The sequence below is a fragment of the Bactrocera oleae genome, chromosome 4, assembly GCF_042242935.1.
Source record: "Bactrocera oleae isolate idBacOlea1 chromosome 4, idBacOlea1, whole genome shotgun sequence".
NCBI classification, from domain to species: domain Eukaryota; kingdom Metazoa; phylum Arthropoda; class Insecta; order Diptera; family Tephritidae; genus Bactrocera; species Bactrocera oleae.
Window position 1 is genome coordinate 62995258 of NC_091538.1, and position 18039 is coordinate 63013296.

Genomic DNA, 18039 nt, shown 5'->3' on the forward strand with positions numbered 1-18039 from the left:
ATGGGGAAAAAGGAGTCTGACTTTACATGGATCAGTTGAAGAATGAAGAACGCTTGAATTAATGGGAATCAAAAAAGAAATTGTGAGAATGCATGTGTTACCATTCCAGAAAGAATGAAAGAAAATAAGGTTTTCAGATGGATTTATCAAAGAAAACTATTATTAAACACTCGTACAACGAAAATTCATAAGAACAAAAAGGGAGTTTTGACAAGATGTTTGGTTCAAGGAATTATATCCACTCGTGAATTTACACAAATAACACGATTTATTTTTATACCCTTAAAAGGTTAAATTGAGTTTGCCACGAAATTTGTAACAGTCAGAAGGAAACGTCGGAGACACTACAAAATATAAAATGATCAGCATGATGAGCTGTGTCAAATTAGCTGTCTGTCTGTATACATATATACAAATTAGTACCTTAGTTTTTGAGATATCGATCCGAAATTTTTCACCTGTCCTTTTCGCACCAAGATGCTGTTCATTTGTCGGAATGACCGATATCGGACCACTATAACACATAGCTGCCACACAAATTGAACAATCGGAATCAAGTGTTTGTATGAAAAACTTTTACATTTGACGAGAAATCATAACGAACTTTGGCATGAATAATTGTCTAAGGCAGTAATGCAATCTCCGAATATACTGCTCAGATCGGATCACTATAGCATATAGCTGACATACAGATTGAACGATCAAGTTCTTGTAAGGAACATTTTATGTTGGTATGGTTATTATAGCTTCGGGGCAACCGAAGTTAACGTTTTGTCTTGTTTTGGCTTCTATATGTACATGTATGTGGTCTCCAAAAATTTAATGTTGATCCGGCAAATAGTTTCGAGGATACTGTGATCGTATTTGTAGGAATTTTTTAAGTTAGAGTAAAAACTCCCAAAATTTTAAACACGATTTTCTCGAGGCTATGTTTTCAGATTATGACAGTAATTTTGAATTTTTAAACTTTTTTACACAAAATCTACTTTTTTTTTTTGGGAAGCCGCCATTGTGTAAAAAACTCCTATTTTGACTAATCTTTCGATCATTGCCTGTATTCATCTATAGCTAATCAAAATTTTTGTGTTTTTATATTTGAAATCATTTTAAGCAGAAAAGTTTTCTATACCGCCAGGCTCCTGTTTCGGAGTTACCTCTGTAGTTCGGCTACAGGAATCCAAATTTTTACAAAATGAAACGCCGATTATTAGAAACCATTTAGATATATCTTTTCTAAGAATTAATAATGATGTATGAACCGTCTACTGTACCGAATAACTGTTTTTTTATGTTGCATAATTGTGCTTGAATACTCACTTAGAACTTTATCGAATTAAAAACAAAGCGCTTCTTTGAGAAAAATATGCCTTACCGGTGTTGTTAACATTATACAAACAACCATAATGTAGGTGTAACGCTGACAAACAATTTACCATATAACACAACAACAACAACAAGACAAATAAAAAATGCAGAAAAACTTGGTTGGGAACAGCGAAAGATATTGAGTGCAGGAAATGGAGAGAACAAACGACAAAAGAGCAGGAGGCGAAGGGGTAGGATGCAACATTTTGTGGCTTCCTTGTTGATGCTGACTTGTTAAATAAATGTTTGTTGCAAATTTTATTTGCATTGTACAACCACGCGTTATTTGCACAACAACAATAACAGTAAAACATATATTTGTTTGCAGTGCAACGTGTTGGCAGCCGCGATGGCCAGTGCAGGAAGAACCGGGAAGAAGGGCCGAAAGAAATCAGCAAAACAGCACAAACTAAGCGCAAACAAATTTGCACTGATCTGCAAAAAGAGCAGCGAACAGGCAGATGGCACGAAAAAAAACAAGGAAAACAAAAGCAACAAAAAAAAAAACAAGACAGATTGGTATAAGAACTGACTAACAGCGAAAGGCTGCGGTGAGGTGAGGAGCAGACTGACGCAGTGCTTGGGAGGCGTGTTGCGCATTCCCAAAGAAATTGCTGCCTTTGTACGGAGTCATGTTGTTGATGAGGAGCTTGTGCAACACTCCAGTTTTGCTTGCCACTTGCTTTTTGTTGTTGTTGCTGTTGAAATTTTTGCGAAACAAACTCTGACAACAGTAATGGAGCGGTAAGAAGAAAGAGACGAAAAATAAAAACAAATTACAACAACTTGTTGCATTCTTTTAGCTGCCTCAGTCGGCTGCAAGAATGAGCTGTTAGAAAAATCTGACAGACTTGCAACATATTTGCAACAACTATAAAAATGCGTGAGCTTCATTAAAGAAGTAGGCGAGCAAAAAAAACTCAAAATATACAACAACAACAATAAGCGCTGTGCACAAATGTGTTGTAAGTTCCACCCACCTCGACAACGCTTCGCACACCAATTGATGAGTTGCGTCGCTGCGGTAGTCATGTGTTGCCACATTCATAATTTCACATACATTTTTACTACATTTCTCTGCTGTTGTTGTTACTTTAGTAACATTCCAGTTGTAATGAGCATGTACTTCTAAGAGCTCATAAATATATATATATCTACACAAGCGCATATATATACATACATATATGGTATCCTCCCTAAATAAATAAATATGAGTTTGTTGTTGTTAATGCATTTTCTACACTTGCTTCGGCCTCTTTTTCCATTTTATACCCTGAACAAGGTATATAAAGTTTACCATGAAGTTTTTAATATTCAGATGGAAACGTCAGAGTCCCAAATTATTCCAATCGGACTACTGTAGCATATAGCTGCCATACAAACTTAGCGATTAAAACCAAGTTTTTGTATGGAAGTTTTTGTATTTGTGAAGGGTATTATAGCTTTTTTCTTGTTTTTGTTGATAATTTTATCAAATTTTTATTAAAAAAAAAATCGGCGCATACTTTTATTGCCTGGCTGCATATGCGCATGAAGGCATACATTGATTGTTGTATGCAACATCACATTTTGTTGTACAATCTTTTAATCTTGCGTTGGTGATCTTTATTACCAGGACATATATCTATAAACATATGTACAAGTATATGCAAATACACATATACACCTATACAGACATACATATATGCATGTCGATCGTTGCTTCTCGGCACTGCCAACTTCTGTCTTCCGTCTTCTGGCTGCCACTGCAGTGGCGGTCAGTCTGTCTGTGCCGGTTTGGCACAATTGCCTCTTGGTTTTGCTTATCCTGCTCGTTCGTTGTCGTTTTTGCATTTTTCGTTGACTTTTATTTTATTTGCTTCTTCATTCATGCATTTTGTTTGTGTGTTGTTGTATTTTTCGCCGCTTGTGGACACATCATTTGCATAATTATTGAGTGAACTGCCGGAACTGTGGGAACAGCGCGCACTAAAGATGAATGAAGTCATTGGACAGTTGTCCAAAAGGCGAAATGCCTTATAAGATATGAGCAGTGAGCGAAGTCTACTGGGCAGACGGAAGCATTTGACAGCGCATAAGCTTGCAATATTTACTAGTTAAGAGGGCGATATTAAATTAACGAAAGTAAGAGTAAGCTATCAACGTGATATGCGTTTGAAGGCTCCGTTGGCATTATCCATGAGAACTCTCGGTTTAATGGCTTCAATTAATTTTGCTTTACAAGATCAATTAAGCTTTGTTTTAAGCCTAAGACATAGAGTCATGATTAAATTAAGATAATTTATTCTACTAATTGACTTACTAAGTTTACAGTGCAGCTCAATAGCTTGGCGATTGGTTCGCCAACGAATCCAATTTCGATGAACTGTTGCCAATATGCGCTAGTTTAGACTGGGAGGCAATTAAGCGATAAAGTTCTCTTCCGACTAACCGATTAGACGGCGCAGGAAATGTATAAATAAAATATTCTGCGACAGTTTTATGTTTATTTTGATATTTGGTTTCACTTAATGTTTCGATCTGGTGATAGTTAAAGAAAAACAAAAAACAAACGAATTGGAACTAATTTTTCATTCCACAGTCGGTTTTATTCGATCGGTTAGCACTGCGTTGTTCCTAAATCGACGATCTGTACTGTCTTTATGTTTCCATTAGGTATAAAAGTTTTTAGAAAACATTTGTTTCGGTACAAAAATCTCGAATAAGAGCTTATGGAATAGCTGGCTGGTAAACGACTCATCTGAGATATCATATGTGATATGAACTCAACCAAAGAGGTTAGCTTTCATATAATGGGTATACCAGAAAAAGGTTAACCAGAAAATCGGAAATTACAATACTTTATAAGGCACATGGGGTTTATACCAAGGTCTAGACCAATTTCAATTCATTTCAGAAAACATGTGAACCTTAAATCATTAAAATATCCTGCGTAATGATGTCGTAGTGTAGTGATAGATTGGGACTAGAAGAAGAACCGATTGTATTAACTTTTCGCACTACTTAAGTATATTCGAGAACATGTTTCCACAATTTTATGAGTATACATAATGCAAACACTTACCGACATATTCGGCATAAAACCTGTCAGAATCATTACACCATATGTAGTACATGGGAGCTGGGGTAATTCATGTACCGGTTTCATACATTTTAGCCATACGTACATTTTAGTATACGTTCACTTAATTTTGCTAAGATATCTTACGTATTGACCGATATAAACATTATAAATCCAACCAGAAGTTTAAACTTCTTATATTAGGTACTTGGGAGCTAGGCCATTTTTGTCACCAATAAATATTATTATCAGAGAAAGCCGTTCTCTGAGTTTAATTAAGATACCTCACAGATTGGCCAATATATATGGTATAAAGTCACTCGAAAGTTCGAAAATATCTAAATTAGATATATGGTGGCTAGAGGAAGTATTGACCCGATTTTACCCATTTTTGATCCACGGGTATATGTTTATGAATGTTGTGAAATCCAAGACAGATTTGCTTAGTAGTCAGAATTACAAACCAATTCCGATTTTCAATGGTGTCACATAACCTAATTAGATTTTCGGTTTTATAGTATATTTTGTTTTGAAATGTTGGGTCATAGCCCCAAGCTTGAGGCCTATTTCCAAATTATTACTGATGATATTATCGGAATTAGCGGGATGGTTGTCGCTCATAGATATTATTAATTTCCTTACACTTTTTCTTTGGCTATAAGCGACTGAAAACCATATAGTCAACATAGGTTAGGTTTTTACGGATAAATACGGTAGGATGATAAAACTGGGAACCGTTGAAACTGAAAAACTAAAGCGGATACCAAAGCTGGTGCATGCTGATTACTTCTATAATGGATGGTAGATAGTTTATTTTTAATGATTATCAATTGCCACCATTATGTCATGGAATGTGAACTTTTCTTGTATGAATTTCGATCCATTAAACCCTTTGGGTATATTGTTAGTGTTAAAAAATTTTGGCTTGAATCGGGTAGGATTGGTGAAGTTAATTTTTTGTTTTTCTAGACACACATGCCAATTTTTTCGGACATTTCGATATTTTGGTAAAACTTTTCCAGTGAAATTTGCTCCAAGCAACATTAAAATAGAAATCTTATAAAAACTTAAGCTGATTTTGCGTTTCTAGGTCAAAATTCATAATAATAACAGTAATATTGCAAAATTTTTGCATAAATTATTTAAAATTTTCACTTACTTTTTTGTCTGAATATTCACACTTAGTAAAATTTAGTTGTTCTATTAAGCTTTCACAGCAACCAGTAAATTTTATATTTTCTGTAATTTATTTTTGCACTTAATTTTTATCAAAAATCTTTTACACAGCGGACACGAAAATTCGCAAACGACGAAAACCCGACGGCTTAACAAGAGTTATCAGCACCGTTTTGGCGCATCAAAAGCTAACTAGTAGTTTTTCCCATAAAATACACGCTTACACTGGACTGCTGCTGGGAGCGTTCAGAGCTACTTAGTCAAAGCCTTAGGAACTTGACGTTTGGTGGAAGAAACTTTTTACATACACACACACACGCGGCTATTAGTTTGTCTTCAAACGTTGCGCTCAGCGACAATTTCAAAACCGGACTGAATTTGAGTGGCGCGCGACTCGAGACTCTGAGCTGGCTACAGCTAAGTGAGCTGACTATGGCTATTGCTGCGGCAACTCAGCGCTTTGGTGTGTGTGTGAGGCTCAGCGCTGAGTCAAGGGACTAGGCGCACGCACACACAGAAGTTGATGAGTTAAATGCATGTGTGTGTATTTGTGGCTTAAGCCAGCAAGCAGTTGTGGGCTCATAATGTTGCAACTGCAACTGTGCGGTGTTTTCAACTGCAACTGCAAAGTCAAAACATACCGGTAGGGATGATAAAACTTTAACACACACGAGCAGTGACAGAGCAGAGCCGAGCGACAATCCAGTGGTCAGCTGGTGGACAGCAGGCGGTTGAATGAAGGAAAACCTGCAGACCAGCGTTAGAAGACGTTGTGTGTGTCCCGAGTGTTGAACGGTTGATTGAGTCACTTTTCTCATAATAATGTATAAGCGTGTGTTAGTGAGCGCTTAGAAAAAGAGTAAGTTTTCACAAGAGACATCATTTGTTCGAAGCCTTCAAGTGCGAGCGAGCCATATAGCTGTGTCTTGGTCTTATCAGTTGAGTAGATTTTCGAGTGTGAGCAGCGTTGATAGCGCGGCATGAGTGTATGATAAAGCGACAGCAGAGACAAGTCGCATACAATCAACAGGCTAACGGATATATCCATTCACTTAATCTCATTTATTGGCTTTTCTCGACGGTAAGGGTTACTACTACTGCGATGTGTCCTTTGGTCAGCAGCAGCACCAGCAGCAACCAGTAATAGACAAGTGTTGCTAAAAGCACAAATACAACAAGCGCTTAAGCGGATAATCAGGATATAGAGGAAAACCGTTGTTGGCTCTCTAAACGAAGAATATAAGTTTTAGTGGGCGTCTATTGGCCCTTTGGAAGCGTTGTAACGGTAAAATAGTATTTTTGATTATTACATACACTTATATATACATATACTAATTCATATATAGATAATACATATTTAGGTATATAAAAGATACACTATTTTGAGTTCACTTTAGGTTAATTAAAATTTGTTGGCAAACTTTTAGCGAAATTTTCAATTTTGTTGATATAATTTTTAACAAAAAATTAAAAATAATGCTTACAAATACAAAATGAAATACTTAAATCTGTTAGCAAAACATTTTTTAATGTTTAATTTTTAAGTGTCGGCATGCGCCGCCTGAAAGTGCGCCACATTTAATCATTAAGCACATTTAATTATGGCGATAATTGCGCACATTAACTGTGGCGACCAATCACAAAAGAAAACAAGAAAAAATGTTAACTTCGGTTGCATGGTCGAAGCCATAATACCCTTCACAAATAAAAAGTTACGAATACAAGAACTTAATTTGCATCGGTCGGTTTGTATGGCAGCTATATGCTATAATGCTTCGATCTGAGCAATTTGTTCGGAGATTGTACCGCTACATAAGACAATAATCTATCCCAAAGTTCATGAAGATATCTTGTCAACTAAAAAAATTGTCCATACAAGAGCTAGATTTGGATCGAACAGTTTGTATATCAGCTATACCCTAAATTGGTCCGATGTCGGCAGTTCTGACAAATGATCAGCTGCTTGGGGAGGTAAGTACATGCGTAAAATTTCAGCACGGTATCTCAAAAACTAAGGGATTTGTTTGCGTAAATACAGAAAGGTAGACAGATGGACATAGCTAAATCGACTCAGCTGTTCAAGGTATAAAAATTAAATAAAATATAATTTACCAACGTGTTTTGGTGCTTGGTCGCGCCATTAAAATTTGGGCGTATGAAACGGGAAACAATAGCGAAAATATGCGCACCAGCTGACGACGCGGAATGCTGCGACGCAAGGAACAAACACAGTCGACTTAGCACATGGCTTTAAAGGTGGTTCTAACATCAAACAAAAAATAATAAAAATAAAATAAATGAACGAAGTTAAAAAAGCAAGCATTCCGCATGACGATCGACCGAATGCCAGAGCGCGCCGCAATATAACCGCGTCGATCTAAAGCGACGTGCGGTCGACCCAGCGTAGACACTTAAAACAGAAAAGAGGAAGATCGTAAAGCTTGCCAAAGCGATAAAACCTCAGTTTTAGCTTTGTTGTGAAGCTGTGGTTAAAACAAATGCGCTCGGCGCACAGTATGGTAGATGGGTGCAAAGATGTATGTAGTAAAAAAATTGAGGATTTTTGTAAGTTGTGTGGGATTTGGAAAAAAGTATAGGAAAGTGAGTCCTTTCAAATTTTATCAGTCAAATTATATATTTTTGCACCAGTTAGTTGTCTTGAGTTCTTATGGAAAATCAATTCAATTAAAGTAAAAAATATTTTTTCACTATACATAATCTAGAGAAAATCGTTAAGTACCAAGGTGTATAAAGTTTTGTATTTTGTTTTATTTGACTATTCAATTGAAACATTATCGGTTTTAATGCTTCCTTAATTAAGAAAATCTTTCGCGTTCTATACATAAATGTAATATTATATTTTATACAAATTTTGCCAATATTCGAGATATAATTTAGTTTATTAGAACATTTTTGGTACATAAATATTCAGATGTAGATAATTTGTTAATTGCCTTAACTAAGGAGCTGTGCTGAAGCCTAAAACTTTAGTTTAGGTTTCTAGGTAATGTTTCTTTTTGTCTCTATTTTTATTATTACAATGACAGGCGTTTGGAATGGTAACTTAATTCAGCCAATTAACACATTTTCTATATAAGCATTAGTATAGATTAGTTAATTGACTAAATATTCGAAAAATTTTCAGAGTTTTTAGGAGTACCGATATATGGGGTTTTCGGTTTTAAATAAAACAATTTTTCTCTAAAAAATAAAGTTTTTGGCTAAAATTTTCGAAAGATGATTTTTTACCACTTTAAGGCTTAAGAGTTGGTTTAGTCGTGAAGATCGTAGATCAGTCAGTGTTGTCCAAGTTACATTAGTGACTAGTGAACTCTTTGCCCGGAACAAAGTGGGACTTTCACTAAGCTGTGGAAGTTTCTTAGACGAACATGGATCGCAGACCTTCAGACAACCAAGTAGTAGGATTATAAATAAAACGCTACCTAAGGCGCTTTCATGTTACACGATCTACAAGTATAGGAATTTTCAAAAAACTGACTTTAGCAGTAAAACTGTGATGCTGATTCAGAGATTAGCCATAAATCTGCGACTTTTGATAATGAATTTAAACTTAGACGTGTTTGACTCATTGATGTATTTAAAGAAAATGCTGCAGAAAACATCCATCTGATACCGTAACATCACTCCAAAACTTAGCAGTCCTGGTCAATAAAGACTACAACCTTTTGTCTATTTGGTAGTTTGTGTTTATTTATATCGCAAAAAATTTGTCGGTCGATTTTCACCTTCAAAAAAAATTTAACAAGTTTGTTAGAAAATCTGTGTTTCTGAAAAAATCACGGCCACGGAATCGTTGAAATTGTTGCTGAGGTGTTTTTGGGGAGTTTAATTTATCACGAACTCAAGTATTTGAGTGTTACAAAGCATTCAGTGAAAGAGAAACACGATAACATTGAAATGGTTAAAAAATAGTGCTTGAAAATATGAAGCGTGTCAATGCTAGCCTCGTTCCAAAATTCCTTGAATATTTTGCACAAAAGTTGTCGAGTAGAGGGTGTAAAAGTGATGCTTGATAGCCTAGCTGAGCACCCTATATTTATCAAATGCATCTTTGCTGGTGGCGAGACTTGGGTTTATGAAAAAGCCGAAATTCGCCGAAGGTACTGAAGGTCATCCCAGCCAAGGCTTACATATACAATACATAAGTGTTTTGAGAATTGGATTAAGCGTTGGCATCCTTGTATTGACGCAGGCGTCTATTTTTATGGCGATAATTTACCTACGTGAAAATGCAGTTTTTTTGTTTTTTTGTGGTCAGTCCGGGTCAATTTTGATCAGATGGTAGGTGTTTCATGAAAGCATCTTATTTGGTGAAGAAACCGCGGCCCATGTATTGTATATGTAACAAAAAATACTTCAATTCGTATCTAATTATTTTAAAATAGGGAAATCCATGCAAAAATGTTCGAAAAATGGTTTAATCGAAAATCAGCCAAAAACATAGACTACAACTATTTGATGGAAAAAAATGCGGAAAAATGCATGCTGTAAAACTGAAAGCTGTGTATTTTGAAAAATAAAAACCTTATTTGTTGTAAATTCTATGTTTTTCTAAAACTATAACAGTTCACAAAATTTGAGATTCAACCGATATATTTCGAAAAATTACCCACTGTAGCACTTAGACTATGAACTGAATTTTTTATAGTCCTTAAACGAATTTTTTAAATGGGGAAATAATTCACCACAGTTTTTTCTATTTCACACATGTTAGTTGTTGTATTGTTTTTGTTTTTGTATTTTGAACATTTGTTGTGAGCCCTTTAAAGCTGAGCGGACACACGTGTTGGTGCGTGCAGAAAATGGCCTCAATGGCAATGCGCGACAGAAACTTACAAAATATAACAACAACAACGTCACACACAAAACCTACAAAGCGGTGTGTTGCAGCAACACCGGCGAGATTTGTGGCATTTAGAGTGTCATAAAATGGCTTAATTGATTTTATTACACCAGGAGACACTAAAGGGAAGAAATTTGTGGAAAATTAGAAAATTTACGACAACGCAACGCAAACTAAAAAAGGAATGATGCAAGCGAAGGCTTGCCCGTGTAGCTACAAATTTACTCGCATTGCAATATGCAATATTTTTAGTGCACTAATATGCACTTACTATACACTTAGTTAGGTGTGTGTGTGTGTGCATTTGGAAATGAGGTTAACGCGCCACGCTGAAGCGCCAATTTCAAACGCCAAGTTGCAGCATCGGGAAAATGTACTGAACTTAACCACAAAAAGGCGATTATGGAGTTATTTTAATGACCTCAGCACTGTGCCACACAATGCCAGCAACAACAACAGCAAATGCAAGCAAAAAACGAATGATAGCAACAGTTTGGCGCTGACTGACAGTTGACAATAGTTGCGACATTCGCCAAGTGGCAGCTTTGCCTTGGCTGTGGTGTTGCCATACAAGGCTCGCCTGAGCGGGTGCACTCCGCCAACCACTGCATTTAACGCCGAAAATTCATACTTGCACACACATCTAAACTTAACTGGTCACTCACCAGCAATCGGCCACTGTCAGCACGTTGCTACGCGGCCCCGTTTTGCCGCAATTCGCGGAGCTCCGCTGACTGACAATCCACGAGTGATGTGAGGGAGTGATTTCCCAAATCGCGTCGCGGCAAACGACGAAGTCAACTTCATATTTGCATATTACTGACTGACTACGCGCTCGTGTGTATTTCGTCGCTTTGTTAGTGTCAAAATTTTGCTGGTTAATGATCGTTTAAACATATCGTTTTGTTGACAGCTGCGTCTGCCGCGAGCGATTGCAGTAGTGATTGTGGAATTTTTGCAAAAGTTTAATTCATAGTTAAACGTACTTAGAAATATATTTACTATTTTCCAATGACTAAAATAGCAAATAATTTCCTATAAAAGTTTATATTGTAGATGAGATAAGAGGAGTTCAGGCATCCCATCTTCGCAGTTTGGGGAAAATCGTGTTACTTCAAGGTTTAGTTTAGTCTGGAAATCTATGATTATTGAAGTAGATAGCCCTTGTAATCTGTATCTCGCTTTGTATATATGGCGAAAACGCAAGCTAGGCGACTGAAAATATCAATAATGCTTATAATTCTAATACTGTAATAGTCAGTCATGCGTAGAACTTATCGGTCTGTCGTGTAAGCATAATAAGGCTAGATTCAAAAAGAAGATTGATGAATGGGTGTCACACGAGGTAACCAAAACAAACCTAATGGATCGAATTCCCATCTGCGAATGACAGCGGAATTGCAAAAAAAAAAGATCTATTTCTGGGGCGCATGGCTTCTGGAAGCGAAAACGGTCGTGGTGAAACCGCGGTGAGCCTGTGGCCAAGTGAAGATTGACTCTTAGGAGGGTTTTACTATGTATTTAGTGGGATTCGCAGGAAATCATCTACTATTAGCTGTTCCCCTACGGTCATAGTTTTAATTCGGAACTGTACTGTCCACAGCTGCTGTCAGCTTTGGCCGATGGAAGAGAAATCATCAGGACACACGTCGAGGGAGACTCGTCTGAAGCTCCTTTAGCTGGTTTGGCGGGTTCTTACAGTGTGGATCTGGCACCAAAAGATTACTACCTGTTACTATATATGGCGAATTAATTTGCTGATGAAAAATTACCCCAAGATGAGCTAGTAAGATTATATTAAAAGGATTCACAAGCCAGTTTATTATTGTAACATCAAGAAAATTTATAGCCGGCAGGACGTACTCAAACTTTGAAGGGATAAATCGATAAAAATCGATATTCATAACTGAGTAAAAAAACGATCCGATTAGAATTTTTTTTAACGATAGTGACAAAACATTTCTTATAGATCAATGTAAATACACTGCAAGATATACCGAAACTGTTTAATTATCTAGGGAATGGCGTTCCAAAAATGAGCCGTAATTGAACCACGTCAAACTCGGTGAAAAATCAAGGTATGTTCATGGTTTTCTTTAATTACCGTAGTGTGTTCTTTGAGAATCACAAATTCGTTAATAATAGGTTAATAAGGAATACTACTGACTTTTTGACCAAACACGAAAGGAGAGTCATCGCTAAGTTACCGTATTCGCCATATTCGGTCCCCTGTGACTTTTTTCTGGTTCCGCTTCGGGGTATGCGCCATAAGTCCACTGAAGTCATTAATATGCATTCGAGGCTTATAATGAGGGAATGGAAAATTGGATTAAGTTTTAGAATGCTTTTATTGGCTCAGAAGTCTATTTTGAAGGCGATAATTAAAACGTAAAAATGTAGTTTTTTGTCTGACCGGGCCAAACTTGATTAGATGGTAAATAGGTATTTTTACAATTTATTTGAACTCAACAAAAGTCTTAAAAAGTATTTAAATTCATACTATAATTTCGTCATGTAATTATGTTATAAGGGTAAATATATTATTTATGAGTTATTGGCTTTGTGAAAGCTCTGTTCAATATGGGTGCCGAGTGAGCTCATTATCGAACGATGCACCGAGTCGCAACTTAATGAAAACGCTGGCAAAATTTCGAGAAGTGAGCTTGAAATTGCTTACATATTCTTATGATCTGGTCACCAGAGACTTTTCACATCTAGATCTCAAAAGAATGATCACTGGAAAAACTCGCCAAGACCGAGGCAAAACACCAATGTTTCCACAAAAATTGTATGAAAAGTTGAATAGCTATAATTTGGAATTTTATATTATCAGACTTAATATATTATTTTATTAATAAAGCAAAATGTTTATATTCTGAACAGGATATAATAAGTTTGCTACGAAGTTTGTAACACCCAGAAGGATATGTCGGAAAACCTATAAAATAAATATATAAATGATCAGCATGACTAACTGAGTGAATTTAGCAATGTCCATATGTCCGTCTTACTGTATATATGCAAACTAGCCCTCAATATCGATCTGAAATTTTGCACACGTCTTTTTCTACCCAAGAAGCTGCTCATTTATCGGAACCGCCGATATCGAACCACTATAGCATATAGCTGTTATACAAACTCACCGATCGGAATCAAGTTGGAAGTTTGTATGGAAAACTTTTCTATTTGACGAGATATCTTCACCAAATTTGGCTTGAATTATTGTCTAAGGTAACGGTGCAATCGCCGAAGAAATTGTTCAGTTCGGATCATTATAGCATATAACTGTGATACAAACAGAACGATCGGAATCGAGTGCTTGTAAGAAATATTTTGTATTTGTAAAGGGTATTATAGCTGTGGTGTAATCGAAGTTAACGTTATTTCTTATAAAAAAAAAATAATCATTATATTATCATTATTTGCATTAGGTAACTTTCATTGAATATTTTGTAGTATAAGCTTTGACTAGTTTAGCATGAGCTTAGTGCTATTTAAAATCTTGTTTATGTGGCACATATTGTATTATTTATTACACATAAAAGCGTTTAATTGCCGTAATCAACAATAAGACGGCAAAAAAGAAAAGAAAAAAAAGAAAAATACCAACTGAAGAAGACCCTCGTGATATTGCAACACAGTAAAATAGTTTTATGCTTTTGGTTTATTAATTTTTTGCATTTTCGTTTAGCAGAGAGACGCCAAACAAAAACAAGAAGATTAATGACGATTCCTACCGTTATTTTTACAGCAAACTCACACACATACATACATATGTGCACACACACAAACACATTGCAATCGCACACTGAACAACAACAATTTTGCATAATAGTTCCGTTTCATGTTTGTTATTGTGGTAAAATGTAAAAAAAAAATTAATGCTAATAATAAAATATCACAAATTGGCATATTTCCGCTGAATGTCGCAAGCCAAAAACAAAAGCAAAAGACGATACGTAAATCAAATTTCCATGGAAATCATAAATGATGAATAAAGCTACTATGTCTATGGATGCGCATTTAATAGGCGAGCTAACTCTCATGAACAGTTACATACAAGAACATAGAAGAATCATATTTATAAATATTAATACATTTTTATAGATTTTGCTGCGCTTCAAGCCGTGCTCGATTGTGCCGTTGTCGCTGGCACAGCATCATCACCCAGGCATGATTTGCTTCAATTAACACGCTTGAACTACATGCTCACAAAACAAACTCGCCATATGTTATACACATACATATATACAGGCACACACATAGCACAAATGAATGAATGAACGTCTGCTAAAGAAATGTATGAATGAAAATGACAATTGTTGAAAGCAATTAGCCGTACGCTAAGTCGTGCAAAATCAAATGACAACTTCCGGTCCACCGACGAGTGGCGATGGAGCGCAACGCGCTGCTCACGTTCGTTGTTTTTGTTGCTTCTACGTACAGTTAGTCGTCGCGTTAATTACACAAACTGGCCGCTGGTTTTACACACACATACATACAAACACTTGTTGCACAGTCCCCGCGGCAATCAGAATTATAATGGAGATGGTGTAGAGATCTAGCCACCAGGCATTGGGTGCCCTCACTTTCCTACCTCCTCACCACTTGCTAATGTTTTTTATGAAAGAAATCTTTAATGCATTGCTCATGCCATCATCACTGGTGCTATTTGCAACAATTAATGCCTATAAAACTTATTGCTGTCAGCTAGCTTCATGCGTCCCCCTTTGGCGCTCAAGAAAATTTTCTAATCAAATTGGCAGCGTTTGTGACATTTGCAATTGCGCACATTGGCGTTGACATCGGAAGTACTTGCGCCCTTAAACAATTGACTTCCATTTAAAAGAAAATCACTATTTTACAGTGGTGAAGGTATAGTGGCACAGTGGATGTCATAAATATTCGGATAGTTTTTTATATGAAAATCATATCATACTCGATAGTTCTAAAAGAAAATCTCTGAAAGTTTCAAGTAAATCGGTATAGTTGATCTCGAGAAATCGTGGATATCGTATTGAAAAAGTCTGGTATGGGAAAAATGCATTTAAAGTTTCACATTAAGTCTTTTGTTCGATTAGACCCAACCGAACTAGTTTGGAGGCCGGGTCAGTAAAATGTCTATATCTCCGAAAATAATTTAAATTTTCAAAAATTCTCTCGTAGATATATTCTTAAATAGTTAAATTTTGAAAATATGAAAAAAAAACCGATTTTATTTTGAAATTCTACACTAGAATACCCCCTTAAATTGTATTCAAACAAGAAAAGAAGTTAACCTAGGCTGCTATAGATAAAAATAAGGCACTTAATAATAAAATAAAATCTCTTATAAAGATCCTTATATTGATTTTTATTATTCAATTTTTATGGCAACTATATGCTATACATAGTGGCCCGATCTGAAAAATTTGTTCGGATATTGTAGCATTGCCTTAGATAATAATCCATGTCAAATTTTGGAAAAAAATTTTGTCAAAAAAAAAAGATTTTCATACAAGGACTTGTTTTTGATCGATTACATTGTATGGGCGCTAGTGTAATAGCGGTCCGATCTGAAATATTTTTTCAGAAATTATAGCATTGTATTGGACTATAATTCATGCTAATTTTCGTGAAGATACCTTTTCAAATAAAAAAGTTTTCTATACAAGAACTAAAATTTGATTGAACTTTTGAACTTTGGTTTGTATGGCAGCTATAGTAGATTTGAACAATATGTTTGGACATTGTAGCGTTGTCTTGGATAGTAATCTACTTGTATGCCAAATATCGTGAATATTTTTTGTCAAATCAAAAATTTTCCATACACAAACTTGAGAGTAGTTCAATATTGGTGTTTCCGAAAAATGAGCAGCTCCTTGAAGAGAAAAGAACATGTGAAAAATTGTAGATCGATATCTCAAAATCTGAGGGACTAGTTCGCGAATATACAGACATACGGACAGGCAAGAGGACATGGCTCATCACACTGATTATTTATAATATATATACATATGTATATGTACTTTATAGGTTCTCCTATGAATTTTTTTGCGCGCCACTGTATGCTTATACAAAGTCAAATACTCTTACATACAAACAAAAAATACATATGTATGTTAGTATATCAAGCAAGTGCAAAATTATTAATTGCTAACTGCCAATTTAATTGTCGGCTGCCATCACCGGAAATTGAGAATGACAAAAGTATACGCAGCTGGCATAGAAAAACTTTGCTTGAAACTTTACAAACAACTTTTCCACATTTGCCAACCAACCAATTTTAATTTGCTACTAAATTCGTGTTGGCGCCAGCGTTGGCATTGCATGCAGAGATTTTTGTTGCCACACTACGTTGCATTGGCAGTTTGTTGGGTTGCATGCTGCTGCCGCTGCTGCGTTTTGCAAATGACCCATCATTTTGCATGTGTTGGCAAATTTATTTTGTGCGAATCTCGGCGTCGGACAACACGCTATGGGCAGTGCACCAAAGTGGCAGCAACAATTCATATTTACGTGTTTCTAATGTCGGTAGGCATCAGCGGTAGGTTGGCCAATACCATCGTCACAGGTATGCATGCGCATAGGTCAGTCCGTCAATTCGGCGAGTGTTTCTCGTCTGTCATTTGTCTTTTTCTATGCATTTGTGAAGATAAATTCACTTCGCAATCGATTTGATCAAAATAATATATATTTTTTTTTTATAACTGGAATGTTTGTGTGTTTGAATATAAGTGGGAGGAACTTTGATTCTTAAGTCTGAAAAAGAGGATATCTAATACAAGGAGATCAATTGATAATTTAGATACATATATGTAGGATCGAAATCTCTGAACTTGCTGGCGATCCAGATTCTGTTGATCATTAGAGTAATTGTCACTTCTACCAACAAAATAAAATTACTTCTGTAAAATTTATGGCCAGAGAGCTCTTAACTTATGTAGGGGACAATTCTGACTCAATGACATCGATGATTTGTTATTTATTACTAAAATATTTAAGATCAACAAAATTGAATATTTTAAGCAATTTTTCATAAGTACTTTAATTACCTCCTTTGTGGTTTTGTGGCGTTTCCCTATAAAGTGTGGTTTAAAATCGATTTTTTTTAACATTTCGATAGTTAATAGAGAGAGGAGACATTACCTTGACGTCTTGGATATTCGGCTTTGCCGTTGACTTGGCTGGTTTCATATATGATTATTTGCGTTTAAGGTTGTTGTAATGGATCCAATTTTCATCACCGGTAAAGCATATCAGAGCATAAAATAACATAACATAAAATATTGGTCATACAAATTCCTTTTTTGTGGTTAGAAGACGCCATCATATTGTGGGTGAAGAAACATCACCAAGTAGCTACTACAAGTATTGTTAAAATTTTCTATTTCTACTCTAATCGAAATTACAAAAATTCTTTCCCAAGTATTTTACCTATATAGAATGGATCAACTGTAAGAAAGTAAACTTGCTTATGCAAATATTTGGAGGAAAGGAAGTGTGAGATAGTTTGGAAGAGAGCTAAAAATGTGCAAAAACATACATACAGACATGATTACTATGATAGTGAAACTAAAAAAGGAAATCAGTT

The 18039-nt window shown here is 35.8% G+C and overlaps 1 protein-coding gene across 3 annotated transcripts in view; it reads right to left on the minus strand.

Annotated features, from left to right (window-relative positions):
- Positions 1–18039, minus strand: part of Ntan1 (N-terminal amidohydrolase 1) — a 77942-nt gene that overhangs the window by 47150 nt on the left and 12753 nt on the right. Inside the window, exon 1 of one of the 3 annotated variants that reach the window (XM_014248110.3) lies at positions 5586–5972. The exons of the other annotated variants lie outside the window; for them this stretch is intronic. The gene's annotated coding sequence lies outside the window, so the exon portion shown is untranslated. Of the gene's footprint in view, positions 1–5585; positions 5973–18039 lie in introns of those variants that run through there. 3 annotated transcript variants of the gene reach the window in all.